This window comes from Cricetulus griseus (genome assembly GCF_003668045.3).
Source record: "Cricetulus griseus strain 17A/GY chromosome 1 unlocalized genomic scaffold, alternate assembly CriGri-PICRH-1.0 chr1_0, whole genome shotgun sequence".
Lineage (NCBI taxonomy): Eukaryota > Metazoa > Chordata > Mammalia > Rodentia > Cricetidae > Cricetulus > Cricetulus griseus.
Genome location: NW_023276806.1, coordinates 113,950,975 through 113,967,133, shown reverse-complemented (window position 1 = coordinate 113,967,133; position 16,159 = coordinate 113,950,975).

Sequence of the window (16,159 nt, the reverse complement as noted above, 5' to 3'; positions counted from 1 at the left end):
ACCCAGCAAAGCTTTCAATCAATATAGATGGAGAAAATAAGATATTCCATGACAAACCCAGATTCAAACAATACATATCCGCCAGTCCAGCCCTACAGAAAGTTCTGAAAGGAAAATTGCAACCCAAAGAAATTAACTACAACCAGAAAAATATAGGCAATAGATAATCCAACTTTACCAACAGCCAAAAGGAAAAGAATTCCTCACATAATTTCACCACCATCACCAAATAAAAAACAAACAAGAATGAACAATCAATGGTCATTAATATCCCTCAACATTAATGGTCTTAACTAGCCTATAAAAAGACACAGATTAGCAGAATGGATAAGAAGACAGAATCCATCCTTCTGCTGCATACGAGAAATACACCTCAACTTCAAAGACAGATGGTACCTAAGAATAAAAGGATGGGAAAAGACTTTCCAAACAAATGGACCTAAGAAACAAGCAGGGGTAGCAATCCTAATATTCAAAAAATTGGACTTTACACTAAAATCAATCAAAAGAGATAAAGGAGGTCACTTCCTACTCATCACAGGAGAAATCCATCAGGATGAAGTCTCAATTCTGAACATTTATGCCTGAAATACATGGCATCCACGTTTGTAAAAGAAACATTACTAAAACTCAAATCACACATAAAACTGCACACACTTATAGTGGGAGACTTCAACACCCCACTCTTACCACTAGACAGGAACATCAGACAGAAACTTAACAAAGAAAAAAAGGAACTAATAGAAGTTATCGCGCAATTAGACTTAACAGATATCTATAGAACATTCCATCCAAATACAAAACAATTTACCTTCTTCTCAGCGCCACATGGAACCTTCTCTAAAATCGACTACATACTTGGCAACATAGCAAACCTCAACAGGTACAAAAAAATTGGAATAATCTCCTGTGTCTTATCAGACCACCATCTTTTAAAGTTAGAATTCAACAACAACACGAATTACAGAAAACCTACAAACTCATGGAAATTAAGTAACACCCAATTGCACAATTCCTGGGTCGAGGAAAAAATAAAAAAGAAATTAAAGATTTCCTAGAATTCAATGAGAATGTGGACACAATATATCCAAACCTATGGGACACTTTGAAAGCAGTGCTAAGAGGAAAGTTCATAGCTCTAAGTGCCCACATGAAGAAACAGGAGAATAATCACACTAGAGAATTACCAGCACAACTGAAAGCTCTAGAACACAAAGAAGCCAATACACCCCAGAGGAGCAGACTCCAGGAAATAATCAAATTGAGGGCTGAAATCAATAAAACAGAAACTAGGAGGACAATACAAAGAATCAATATAATGGAGAGTTGGTTCTTTGAGAAAAATCAACAGGATAGACAAACCTTTATCCAAACTTACCAAACAGCAGAGAGTGAACATGCAAATCAATAAAATCAGGAATGAAAAGGGGGACATAACAACAGACACAGAGGAAATCCAGAGAATCATCAGGTCATACTTCGAAAATCTATATTCCTCAAAATTTGAAAATCTAAAGGAAATGGACAATTTTTCTAGACAGATTTCACTTACCAAAATTAAATCAAGAACAGATAAGCAACTTAAATAGACCTATAACCCCTAATGAAATAGAAGCAATCATCAGAAATCTCCCCCCCCCAAAAAAAAACCCCAGGGGCAGATGGATTCAATGCAGAATTCTACCAGAAATTCAAGGAAAAGCTAATACTAATGCTCCTCAAAGTATTCTACACAATAGAAGCAGAAGGGTCATTGCCAAACTCTTTTTATGAGGCTTCAATAACCTTGATACCCAAAGCACACACAGAGACAGCTAGGAAAGAAAACTACAGACCAATATCCCTCATGAACATTATGCAAAAAAAAACTCAATAAAATACTGGCAAATCAAATCCAAGAACACATTAGAGAAATCATCCACCATGATCAAGTTGGCTTCATCCCAGGGATGCAAGGATGATTCAACATACAAAAATCCATCAACGTAATCCACCATATAAACAGACTGAGGAAAAAAAAAAACACATGATCATCTCACTAGATGCCGAAAAAACCTTTGACAAAATCCAACACCCCTTCATGATAAAGGTCTTGGAGAAATCAGGGATAACAGGAACATACCTCAACATAATAAAAGCAATCTACAGCAAGCCTACAGCCAACATCAAATTAAATGGAGAGAAACTAAATGCAATTCCTCTAAAATCAGGGACAAGACAAGGCTATCCACTCTCTCCATACCTCTTCAATATTGTCCTTGAAGTTCTAGCTAGAGCAATAAGACAACAAAAGGAGATCAAGGGAATACAAATAAGAAAGAAGAAGTCAAATTCTCTATTTGCAGATGATATGATAGTCTACATAAATGAACCGAATACCTCTACCAGGGAACTCCTTCAACTGATAAACACCTTCAGTAAAGTGGCAGGATACAAGATTAACTAAAAAAAAAAAAAATCTGTAGCCCTACTATATACCGATGACACATTGGTAGAGAAAGAAATCATAGAAACATCACCCTTTACAATTGCCACAAACAACATAAAATACCTTGTGGTAACATTAACCAAAAAAGTGAAAGACCTGTATGGTAAGAATTTTGAGTCTCTAAAGAAAGAAATTAAAGAAGATACCAGAAAATGGAAAGATCGACCATCACCTTGGATAGGTAGGATCAGCAGAGCAAAAATGGAAAGCTTGCCAAAAGCAATCTACAGATTCGATGCAATTCCCATCAAAATCCCAGCACAATTTTTCACAGACCTTGATAGAACAATTCTCAACTTTATATGGAGAAACAAAAGACCCAGGATAGCCAAAACAATCCTGTACAATAAAGGAACTTCTGGAGGCATCACCATCCCTGACTTCAACCTCTATTACAGAGCTATAGTCCTGAAAACAGCTTGGTATTGGCACAAAAATAGACAGGTAGACCACTGTAGTAGAGTTGAAGACCCTGATACTAACCCACACACCTATGAACACCTGATCTTTGACAAACAATCCAAATATATACGCTGGAACAAAGAGAACATCTTCAACAAATGGTACTGGCATAACTGGATGCAAACATGTAGAAGACTACAGATAGATCCTAGCCTTTCACCCTGCACAAAACTTAAGTCAAAATGGATCAAAGACCTCAACATAAATCCAGCCACACTAAACCTACTAGAAGACAAAGTGGGAAATACCCTTGAATAAATTGATACAGGAGACCGCTTCCTGAACATTACACCAATAGCACAGACACTGAGATCAACAATTGATGGGACCTCCTGAAACTGAGAAGTTTTTGAAAGTTAAAGGACACAGTCAGCAAGACAAAACGGCAGCCCACAGACTGGGAAAAGATATTCACCAACCCCACATCTGACAGAGGACTGATCTCCAAAATATACAAAGAACTCAAGAAGTGAGTCTCCAAATCACCAAACAATCCAATTAAAAAGTAGGGTACAGAACTAAATAGACAATTCTCAATAGAGGAATCTAAAATGGCTGAAAGACACATAAGAAAGTGTTCAACATCCTTAGTCATCAGAAATGCAAATCAAAACAACTCTGAGATACCATCTTACTCCTGTCAGAATGACCAAAATCAAAACACTAATGACAGTTCATGCTGGAGAGGATGTGGAAAAAGGGGAACACTTCTCCACTGCTGGTGGGAGTGTCAACTTGTACAGCCACTTTGCAAATCAGTATGGCAACTCCTCAAGAAAATGAGAATCAGTCTACCACAAGATCCAGCAATTCCACTTTTAGGCACATACCCCAAAGAAGCACATTCATATAACAAGGACATCTGTTCAACGATGTTCATTGCAGCACTATTTGTAATAGCCAGAAACTGGAAGCAGCCTAGATGCCCTTCAACTGAAGAATGGATAGAGAAAATGTGGTACATTTACACAATGGAGTACTACTCAGTGGAGAAAAACAATGGAATCTTGAAATTTTCAGGAAAATGGATGGAACTAGAAGAAACCATTCTGAGCGAGGTAACCCAATCACAAAAAGACAAACATGATGTGTACTCACTCATATGTGGATTTTAGACATAGAGTAAAGGATTACCAGCCTACTATCCACACTGCCAGAGAAGCTAGTAAACAAGGTGGGCCTTACAAGAGACATACATGGTCTCCTGGAGAAGGGGAAAGAGTCAAGATCCCCTGAGCAAATTGAGAGCATGGGAAGAGGGGGAGGGAACTAGGAGATTGAGAAGGGGGGAAGAGGGAGGATGCAGAGGACATGAGGGAGCAGAAAGATTGAGTCGGGGAAGAATGGAAGATAACAAGAATGGAGATACCATAATAGAGGGAGCCATTATAGGTTTAAAGAGAAATCAGGCACTAGGGAAATGTCTGGAGATTTACAAAGATGATACCAGCTAACAATCTAAGCTACAGAGGAGAGGCTACCTTAAATGCTCTCCCCTGATAATGAGATTGATGACTGACTTATATGCCACCTGATAGCCGTCATCCAGCAGCTGGTGGAAGTAGAAGCCAACACCCCCAACTTACCACTGAACTGAACTGGAATCCAGATGCAGAGAAGGATGAGTGAAGAGCAAAGGGGTCCAGACCAGGCTGGTGAAACCCACAGAAACAGATGACCTGAACATCGGGGAACTCTTGCTCCCCAGACTGATAGTTGGGATACCAGCTATCCAGACCCCAGGAACATGGGTTTCTGTGAGGAAACCTCGTAAAACTATGGGACCTCCTGTAGTTGTTCAGTACTTATCCCTAGCACAGGTGGGGACTTTGGGAGCCCATTCTATATAGAGGAATACTCCCTGAGCCAAGACACACAGGGGGTGAGCCTAGGCCCTATCCCAAAGGATACAATAGACTCTGATGACACCCCATGGAAGGCCTCACCATCCAAGGGAAGCAGAAAGGATATGTGATATGTAGGGTTTTAGTTGGGGGGGGTGTGGTAGGGGAGGACAGGAGGGACAAGGGAACTGGAATTGACATGTAAAACAATCTTGTTTCTAATTCAAATAAAAATATTTACAGGTGTATGTATATACAAAATCATACAAACACACATATTTCTTTGCTCTGAGAATATTTTAAAAAAATACCCTTGAAGCAATGAAAACTCATAGAACCCTAACCTTGGCTTCTAACATTATCCTCCAATTAAAAAAAAAGACATGTCCTCTTGGAAAAAATGACTGAACAGGACAGAGAAAGAAAACAAACAGGAGAAAGCAGGAGTACCAGAATAAAAGCAAAGTTTGCATGCACACCTATGAGCATTCATGAGCACACACACATCCACATCCACATCCACATCCACTATATCCGTCAAAGGGACACTGAGCCCAACTTAGAGATCTGCCAATGACCAAAACTAGGCAATTTAAGCAACAAAATAAAGAAATATTGAGTTATAGCCAGAAGGACAAAATAAATATTTATGAGATAAACTAATGAATAAATTTCTATGTTTTTAAAAAGAAATATACCCAGTCGAAAAGAATGTTAATAAATTCCGTAGCTACTACACATTAGAGGATAAAAGAAGAAAATTCCATTCTCAAAGGCTATGTGAAAGTTATTTCTACAGAACAGTACAGAAGAAAATTGAGAGAACGTGTTTACAATAAAGAAATTTAGCAAGAACCTCAGCCAGCTGTACAAAGTCAGTTTTATCAGTATTAATAATGCTGACAGCATTTGGTCATGAAAATACAGACAGCACGGCAATTGTCCTCTATGGCCAACCTAGTCATAAGAAAAACACAAAACTAATTGCTACCAAGGGACAACCGACAGTGTTAGAAAACAGCAGGCGTTAAAATTGTTGAGGTCCTTAAAAGCAAGAAAATCTGGCAGATAGGATGTTTCAGTGGTTAAACTCAATTACTACTCTTCAAGAGTTACCTGATTTCAGTTTCCAGCACCTATCCTGGATGGCATATAACTGTCTGTATTAGGCACCCGCCCCCAAACCACAGGCCATGCCTGCTGGAGGAACCAGGTAGGCTAACTGAAGATCTTCACCTCTTTCTCTATCTCCCCAGTCACAAATCCCAAAGCTAATTCCCAGCTCTGCAGCAGAACACCTTCCCCATGCCTATCCCCATCCTCCATGGATCCCACAGATAATCCCTTTCTAACCTCCCTCCACCAACTTGTTTTGTTCTAGCCCACAATCCCAGCAGGCACCCCTTGCTAACCCACTGGGAAGCCTACCAGGGAATCAGGTGAACTGACTGCTGATTTTCACCTCCCCTTCTGCTCCTGCAGATCCAGTCCCCCCAGTCTCATTCCCAGATCTGTAGCAGGAAACCTGCTGCAGTCTCCCTTTCTTCTCTGACACCATCTTCAGTGGATCACAGAAACCTTTACCTCCAACCTTCCTTCCTCAGGTCATCCCAATATCCCAGCCTTCAGTATCAGCAGACATACCCTGGGAACACACCAGCTGAGCAAGCCAGGGAAATCGGTCCACAGAAAATTGCCTACCAGGCAGCACACATCCATCACACTCCTCTAAAGCCCATGGAGGAAGCCAAAACCAAGGAACAAAACATTTACCCAACAGGCACAAGACCAGATATCAGTACCTAGAATTCTAATCATCCCAATCCCATAAGCCCAGAGGCCAGTGTAAAAATCACAATCAATAACAGCCAGGACTCTATGTCTCTACCAGAGCCCATCTATCCTACACAGCAGGCCCTGAGTATTCTAACTTAGTTAAGCCCAATAAAAAGACCTTAAAACAGCTTTATGAAGATGATAGAGATCCTTAAAGAGGAAATGAATAAATTCTTTAAAGAAAGCCAAGAAATAGAATGGACATTGCCAATGCATGAGGGTTGGGGAAGACCAGAAAGAGTAATGGGAATAGGAGGGATCACATGAGGGGAGGATGGAGGAAGAGAGTACTGGGAGAAACAACTGGAATCTAGAGGCATCTCTGGGATGAACTAGAAATCTAGAACAATGGGAACTACCAGGAATATATGAGGGTCACCCCAGCTAAGATTCCTAACAATGAAAGAGGGGGGTGTCTCTGACACTGTTACCCACTTTTGGGACCGATCCCTCCTGCCAGATTACCTCATCTAACCATGGTGGAGGAAGGGTGCCTAGTGCCACTGCAGCTTGATGTACCACGTCTGGCTGATATCCATGGAATGCCTACCTGCATCTGAAGAGAAACAGCAGAGGAGGATTGGATGGGCCAGTATGGGGGTTAGGAAGAAGGATGAGAAGGGAATCTTTGGGTAGGATGTAAAAACAAGAAAAAAAATAAAAATTAAAGTCCACCAAATCTTCCTGTGCTGGGCCTGGGCCCTTCCCCATGTGTCCAGGGCCAGAGTATATCCCTTCACGTGGGATGGGCTCTCAAAGTCCCTTCTTACAAACAGGGAAAAATGCTAATCCACTTCCAGAGGCTCCCTGGAGTGTAGAGGCCTCCTTATTGGCATCAGTCTTGTACTGGCCTCCCAGATAGCATCTGGGGTCGGTGTGCTCTCCCTTGTTCAGGCCAACTGTTTCTATGGGTTTCTCCAACCTGGTACAGACCCCTTCGATCTTCATTCCTCCCTCTCTTCAACTAAATTCCAGATTTCAGCTCAGTGTATTTCTGTGGATGTCTGTCTCTGCTTCCATCAGCCACTGGATGAGGGCTCTAGGATGGCATAAAGAGTAGTCATCAATCTCATTTTAGGGGAGGGGCTTTTAGGTTATCCTCTCCTCCATTGCCTGGATTGTCAGATCGTGTCATCCTTGTAGGTCTCTGGAGATCTCCCTAGTTCCAGATCTCTTCTCGATCTCTTCTCCAGATCTATAGTGGCTCCCTCTAATATGGTATCTCTCATCCTGCTCTCTCTCCTCCATTCTTCCCCCTACTCAATATCTCTGCTCCTCCATTTCCTCTCCACTACTTCTCTTCTCCTGCTCTTATTGTGGCAGCACCCTCTCCCCTACCCTCATGCTCCCAATTAGCTCAGGAGTTCATGCCACTTCCCATTCCTGGGGTCCATGTATTTATCCCTTAGAGTCCTTCATGTTTCCTAGTTTCTTTGGTGAAGAGGATTATAGGCTGGTAAACCTTTGCTCTATGTCTAAAATTCATATATGAGGGAGTACATACCATGTTTGTCTTTTTGTGACTGGGTTACCTCATTTAGGATGGTTCCTTCTAGTTCCATCATTTGCCTGCGAATTTCAAGATTACATTGCTTTTTCTGCTGAGTAGTACTCCATTATATAAATGTACCACATTTTCTCTATCCATTCTTCAGTTGAGGGGCATCTAGGTTGCTTCCAAGTTCTGGCTATTACAAACAATGCTGCTATGAACATGGTTGAACATATGTCCTTGTTGTATGAACATGCACTATTTGGGTATATACACAAGAGAGGAATGGCTGGATCTTGAGGTAGATTGATTCCCATTTTTCTAAGTAACCGCCATACTGATTTCCAGAGTGGTCTTAGAAGTTCACACTTCCACCAGCAATGGAGGAGTGTTTCTTTTCCTCCACATCCTCTCCAGCATAGATTGTCATTGGTATTTTTGATTTTAGCCATTCTGACAGGTGTGAGGTGATATCTCAGAGTTGTTTTGAGTTGCATTTCTCTGATGGCCAAGGATTTTGAGTACTTTCCTAAGTGTCTTTCAGCCATTTCAGATTCCTCTGTTGAGAATTCTCTATTTAGTTCTGCACCCCACTTTTTAATTTCATTGTTTGGTGTTTTGGTGGCTAGCTTCTTAAGCTCCTTATCTATTTTAGAAATCAGCCCTCTGTCAGATGTGGGATCAGTGAAGATCTCCCATTCTGTGGGTGGTCGTTTTGTCTTACCGACTGTGTCCTTTGCCTTGTAGAAGCTTCTCAGTTTCAGGAGGTCCCATTTATTAATTGCAGACCCCAATATCTGTGCTACTGGCATAATGTTCAGGAAGCGGTCTCCTGTACCTGTTCAAGGGTAATTTCCACTTTCTCTTCTAGAAGATTCAGTGTGGCTGGATTTATGGAGAGATCTTTGATCCATTTGCACTTAAGTTTTGTGCATGGTGACAGGTATGGCTCTATCTGCAATCTTCTGCATGTCCAAATCCAATTGTGCCAGCACCATTTGTTGAAGATGCTATCTTTTTTCCATTGTATAGATTTAGCACCTTTGTCAAAAATAAGGTGTTCATAGGTGCGTGGGTTAATATCTGGGTCTACATTCTCATTACATTCTAGGAAGTCTTTAATTTCTTTTTTATTTCTTTCTCAACCCAGGAATGGTGCAATTGGGTGTTATTCAATTTCCACGAGTTTGTAGGTTTTTTGCAATTTGTATTGTTGTTGAATTCTAACATTAAAGCGTGGTGGTCTGATAAGATACAGGGGGTTATTTCAATTCTTTTGTATCTGTGGAGGTTTGCTTTGTTGCCAACTATGTGGTCAATTTTAGAGAAGGTTCCATGTGGCACTGAGAAGAAGGTATATTCTTTTCTGTTTGGTTGGAATGTTCTATAGATATTTGTTAAACCCAGTTGGGTCATAACTTCTGTTAGATCCTTTATTTCTTTGTTAAGTTTCTGTCTGGTGGTCCTGTCTAGTGGTGAAAGCAGGATGCTGAAGTCTTCTGCTATAAGTGTGTGGGGTTTTAAGTGTGGTTTGAGCTTTAGTAATGTGTCTTTTACAAATGTGGATGTCTTTGTATTTGGGGCTTAGATGTTCAGGATTGAGACTTCATATTGATTGACTTTTCCCGTGATGAGTACAAAATGCCCTTCATCATCTCTTTTTGATTGATTTTATTTGAAGTCTAATTTGTTAGATATTAGGATTGCTACACCAACTTGTTTCTTGGGCCCATTTGATTGGAAAATCTTTTCCCAACCCTTTACTCTGAGATAATGCCTGTCTTTGAAGTTGAGGTGTGTTTCTTGTATACAGTAGAAGGATGGATTCTTTTAGCCTGTATTTTTTTTATGGGCAAGTTAAGACCATTGACATTGAGGGATATTAATGTCCATTGATTATTGGTTTTTGTTTGTTTTGGATTTATTGTTGGTGGTGTCATTGTGTGTGTATTTTGTCCTCCTGTTTCTTTTCGTGTTTGGTAAAATTGGATTATTTATTGTCTATGTTTTTGTGAGTGTAGTTATCTTCATTGGGTTGAAGTTTTCCTTCCAGAACTTTCTGTAGTGCTGGATTTGTGGATATGTATTGTTTAAGTCTTGTTTTGTCGTGTAATATCTTGTTTTCTCCATCTACAGTGATTGAAAGTTTTGCTGGGTACAGTAGTTTGGGTTGGCATCCATGCTCCCTTAGTGTTTGTAGAATATCTATCCAGGACCTTCTGGCTTTCAAAGTTTCCATTGAGAAGTTGGGTGTGATTCTGATAGGTCTGCCGTTATACGTTACTTGGCCTTTTTTCTTCCCTACTCTTAATATTTTCTCTTTATTCTGTAGGTTTGGTGTTTTAATTATTATGTGTCGAAGGGACTTCTTTTTGTGGTCCAGTCTGTTTGGTGTTCTGTAAGCTTCTTGTACTTTCATAGGCATATCCTTCTGTAGGTTGGGGAAGTTTTCTTCCATGATTTTGTTGAATATGTTTTCTGTACATTTGAGCTGTATTTCTTCACCTTCTTCTATACCTATGATTCTTAGGTTTGTCCTTTTCACGGTGTCCCATATTTCCTGGATGTTTTGTGTTAGGGATTTGTTGGAATTGAGATTTTCTTTGGTCAATGACTGTATATCCTCTAGCAAGTCTTCAACAACTCTCTTCCATCTCTTGAATTCTATTGGTTATACTCACATCTTCAGTTCCTGATCATTTAACCCACCTTTCCATTTCCAGCATCGCCTCATTCTGTGTTTTCTTTATTGTGTCTATTTCAGTTTTCATGCTTTGAACTGTTTCAAGAGCTTCCTTCACTTGTTTGGTTGTTTTTCTTGGGTTTCTTTAGATTCTTTAAGAGATTTGTTTATTTCTTGAATTTTTTGGTTTGTCTTTTCCTCCATTTCGTGCAATTTTTTGCTTGCTTTTTCTTCTATTTCTTTAAGGGATTTTCTTGTTTCCTCTTTAAAGGTCTCTATCATTTTGCTGAGATAATTTTTGAATTCCATCTCTTCTTCATGCACTGTTTTGGGCTTTTCAGGTTTTGCTGGAGTGGAGTCCCTAGATTCTGGTGGTGTCATATTTGTCTTTCTGTTGAGTGAGTTCCTATTCTGTCTTCTTCCCATATCTTCTTCCAGAGAGTGCAGGAGGGGTCTCTCTATTTCCTCTTGTTGCCCAGTGGTGTGTGTGGGCCAGGAATTCAATGTGCACAGCTCTGGATGGTCTTGCCTCTTCTGGTAGTCTCCTCACTCTGAAGGAGTTAGGCCTCCATAGAGGTCAGGGGTGTGTGTGTGGGGGGGGGACCGGAAGGAAGAGTGAGGTGTTTCCATTTCCAGTTCCTCACTGCCTGGGCAGGTCTACCCCAAGCAGGAGCAGGCCCGGGTAGATCGGGCTGGATGGGGCTTTGGAAGGGAGTTGGGTAAGAGCAGGGGCTCACTCACCTCGTTTCGGATCAGTTGGCGGAAAGGGAAGGTCAAAGAGATAATTTAATCAGACCTATAACACCTAGTGAAATAAAAGCAGTCATTAAAAGTCTCCCAACCAATAATAGTTCATGGTCAGATGATTTTTAGCACAGAATTCTACAAGACTTTCAAAGAAGACTTAATACCAATGCCTCTCATAATGTTTCACAAGATAGAAACAAAAAGGGACATGGCCAAATTCCTTTTAGGAGTCCACTGTCACCCTGATAACCAAAGCCACATGAAGACCCAATAAAGAAAGAGAATTACAAATCTATTTTTCTCATGAACATAGATGTAAAAATACTCAATAAAACACTTGCAAACTGAATCAAAAACATAAAAAATATTATCTAGCATGATCAAGAAGGCTTTATCTCAGAGATGCACAGACAGTTCAATTATAAAAATCAATAAATGCAATCCACTATATAAACAAACTGAAAGAAAAAACACATGATCATCTAATTGGAAGAAGAAAAGGCCTTTGACAAAATATAACACCCCTTCATGACAAAAGTCCTGGGATTTTTATTAAGGATACAAGGGACATAACTCATCATAATAAAGGCAATTTACAGCAAGCCTATAGCCAACATCAAATTAAATGGAGAGAAATTCAAATTGATTCCACTAAAATCAGGAACAAGTGAAGGTTTTTCACTCTCTCCATACTTATTCAATATAGTATTTGAAATCATAGCCAGAGCAATAAGATAACTGAAGGAGATCAAGGGGATAAAAATTGGAAAGGAAGAAGCATCTTTTGTGAATGATATAATAATATACATAAGTGAACCTAAAAATTCCATCAGGGAACACCTACAGCTGACACACACTTTCAGCAAAGTAACTGGATATAAAATTAACTCACAAAAATCAATAGCCCTCCTATATACAAATGATAAATGGACTGAGAAAGAAATAGAGGAAATAATACCCTTCACAATAGCCTCAAAAAACATATAATATCTTGGGGTAACTCTAACCAAGCAAGTGAAAGACCTGTACGATGAAAATTTCAAGTCTTTGAAGAAAGATACTGAAGAAGTTATCAGAAGATAGAAAGATCTCCTATGCTCATGGATCAGTAGGATTAACATAATAAAAATGGCCACCCTATAAAAAGCAATCTACAGATTCAGTGCAATCACCATCAAAATCCCAACACAATTCTTGACAGATCTTAAAATTCAATTCTTAGCTTCATATGGAAACACAAAATCCCAGGATATCTCAAACAACCCTGAACAATAAAAGAATTTCCAGAGGTTTTACCATTCCCCATATAAAGTTGTACTACAAAGCTATAGTAATAAGAACTGCATGGTATTGACATGAAACAAATATGTTGAACAATGGAATCAAACTGAAGACACAGACATAAATTCACAAACACATGGATGCTTGAGTTTTGATAAGAATGCAAGTAGATCCATATTTATCACCCTACACAAAACTTAACACCAAATTGATGAAAGACTTCAACATAAGGCCAAATATACTGAACCTGATCCAAAGAAGTGGGGAATAGCCTTAAACACATTGGCACAGAAGGCAACATCATGAACAGAACACTAATAGCACAGGCACTAAGATCAATAATTAATAATGGGACCTCATGAAACTGAAAACCTTTCTATAAGGCAAAGGTCACTGTCATTTAAACAAAGCAGCAGCCTACAGAGTGGGAAAATATTTTTACCAACTCCACAACTGATAAGAGGTCTGATATGTCCAAAATATGCAATGATCTCAAGAAACTATATATCAAAAAACCAAATAATCCAACTTAAAAATGGGGGTACAGATCTAAACAGAGAACTCTGATAGAGGAAACTCAAATAGGTTAAAAAAACTTGAAATGTTCAACTTCTTTAGATATCAGGGAAATTCAAACCAAACCTGCTTTCAGAGGCATCTTACATCTGCCAGATGGCTAAGATCAATAAAATAAATGACAGCCCATGCTGTAAAGGATGTGGAGCAAGGGGAATACTCCTCCATTGCTTGTGGGAGTGCAAACTCCTTACAGCCACTATGGAAATCAGAATGACAGTTTCTCATAAATGTGGGAATCAATCTACCTCAAGATCCAGCTATATCATTTCTGGGCATATACCCAAGGGACACTCCACCCTACCTCAAAGACACTTGATCAACCATGTTCACTGCTTCTTGATGGGGGATGTCCTTCTGTATATGTTTCTCTTGATTGATGAATAAAACACTGATTGTCCAGTAACCAGGCAGGAAGTATAGGCAGGGCTACCAGAGTAGGAGAGTGCTGGGGAGAGGAAGGCAGAGAGAAGCTGCCAGAGAGAGATGCCAGGTAGCTGCTGGGAAGGTAAGATGCCAGATGCTTTCTGATAAGATAAGACCATGTAGAAATACATAGATTGGTAGTTATGGGCTAATAATTAAGAGACAGCTAGCTCCAAAGCAAAACAGAGAAACTCTGTCTCAAAAAACCAAAAAGGAAGAAAGGAAGGAAAGAAAGAAGGAAGGAAGGAAGGAAGGAAGGAAGGAAGGAAGGAAGGAAGGAAGGAAATGAGGAGGGAAGAAAGAAAGAAAGAAAGAAAGAAAGAAAGAAAAGAAAGAAAAAAGAGAGAAAGGAAAAATCAGAGCAGAAGTAACTGAAATAGAAACAAAGAAAACAATGCAATCAAACAACGAACCTAAGAGCTGGTTCTTTGAAAAGATATACAAGATTGACAATCACAAAAAGAAAGAGAGGATCCAAATTAACAGAATTAGAAATGAACAGGTAAACATCACAACAGAGACCAAAGAAATTCAGATTATTATAAGAGGATGTGATGGGGGATGTATTTTGTATGCTGTGAATATATGTTTTTCTTTTTGGTTGATGAATAAAACTGTTTCAGCCAATGGACAGGCAGGATGTAGCCAGGCAGGAAGTATAGGCACAGCTACCAGACTAGGAGAATTCTGGGAAGAGGAATGCGGAGAGTGAGTCACTGGGGAAACACCATCTAGCTATCAGGAAGATAAGATACCTGGGCATTCTCTGGTAAAGCCAATACCATGTGGAGATACATAGATTAATAGAAATGGGTTAATAATTAAGAGACAGTTAATCTATAAGAAGCCTTAGATATCACGCCAAACATTTTATAATTAGTATAAGCCTCTGTGCATTTCTTTGGGACTAAATGGTGTGGGACCAGGTGGGACAGAAACTTCCATCCACAAGGATGTTTTAAAACTGTACTCCATTAAGCTGGAAAACTTAAAAGAAATGGATGAATTTCTAAATGAGCCAAACCATGAAGTTTAAACCAAGAAGAAGTCAAAAAACAAACAGATGCATAACAAATAAGAGGGTTGGAGTCGTAATAGAAACCTTTTCCACTAAAAAAATTAAATTAAAAGTCCAGGCCAGATGGATTCATAGCAGAAGTCTATCAGACTTTCAAACTTTCAAAGAAGATCCACAGCCAACCCTTCTTAAACTAATTTTTTAAAAGTAGAAACAGAAAGGATACTCCCAAACTCCTTCTACAGAGGCAATTATTACTCTAATATCAAAATGAGGTAAAGATACAACAAAAGGAAAACTATAGGCTGCTATCCCTAGTGAACAAAGGCTCAAAAATATTCAACAAAGTACTTGCAAACAAAACACAAACATACCATCAAAAAGATTATACACCATGACCAAGTGGCTTTATTCTGAAATGAAAGTATCATTATATACAACATAGTTAACATGATAAAATGCATTAATGGACTTGAAGACCAAAATCATATGGCCATCTTGATAGATGTAAAAAAAGCCTTAGGCAAAATACATTACTTCATAATAAAAATGCTAGAGAATATAAAGCGAGATGTAAAATACTTCTCAACATAATAGAGCTATATGAAACACCCATAGCCAGCATTATCCTAAATGAAGAAATGGTTGAAGCAATCCAGATGAAGTCAGGAACTAGACAGGCATGTTCACTATTTCCACTCCTTCTCAATATGGTGCTTGAAGATGGAAAAATAAGGCTAGAGAAGGAAATGAAAGAGATAAAAATAGGGAAAGAAGTCAAATTACCCCGATCTTCAGATGACATGATGCTACACAGTAAAGATTCCCCAAATTTTACCAATTTCTAAAAATTATAAACAAATTCAGCAGTGTGGCAGGATACAAAATCAACATGCACAAATCAATCCCTTTTCTACACAGCACCAACAAGCAAACAGAGGAGATCATAGGGACATTCCCATTCACAATAGCCTCAAAGAAAATGAAGTGTCTAGGAATAAACCTAACTAAGGAAGTGAAGGACCTCTATAAGAAAAACTTTAAACGTCTGAAGACATAAATAGATAAAGACAATAGAAATAGATTTTCTATTTTCATGAATTGCTAGAATTAATAGTGTAAAAATGGTGACTTTACCAAAAGCTATTTACAGATTTCACGCAATCCCAATCAAAATTCACCTCCTCATTCTTCAAAGAAATAAAGAACTTTCCTAAAATCCGTAAGGAACCATAGAAAATCCTTCATAACTAAAACTTTCCTGAACAACAACAACAACAAAAAACCCACAACGCATTCCAGATCT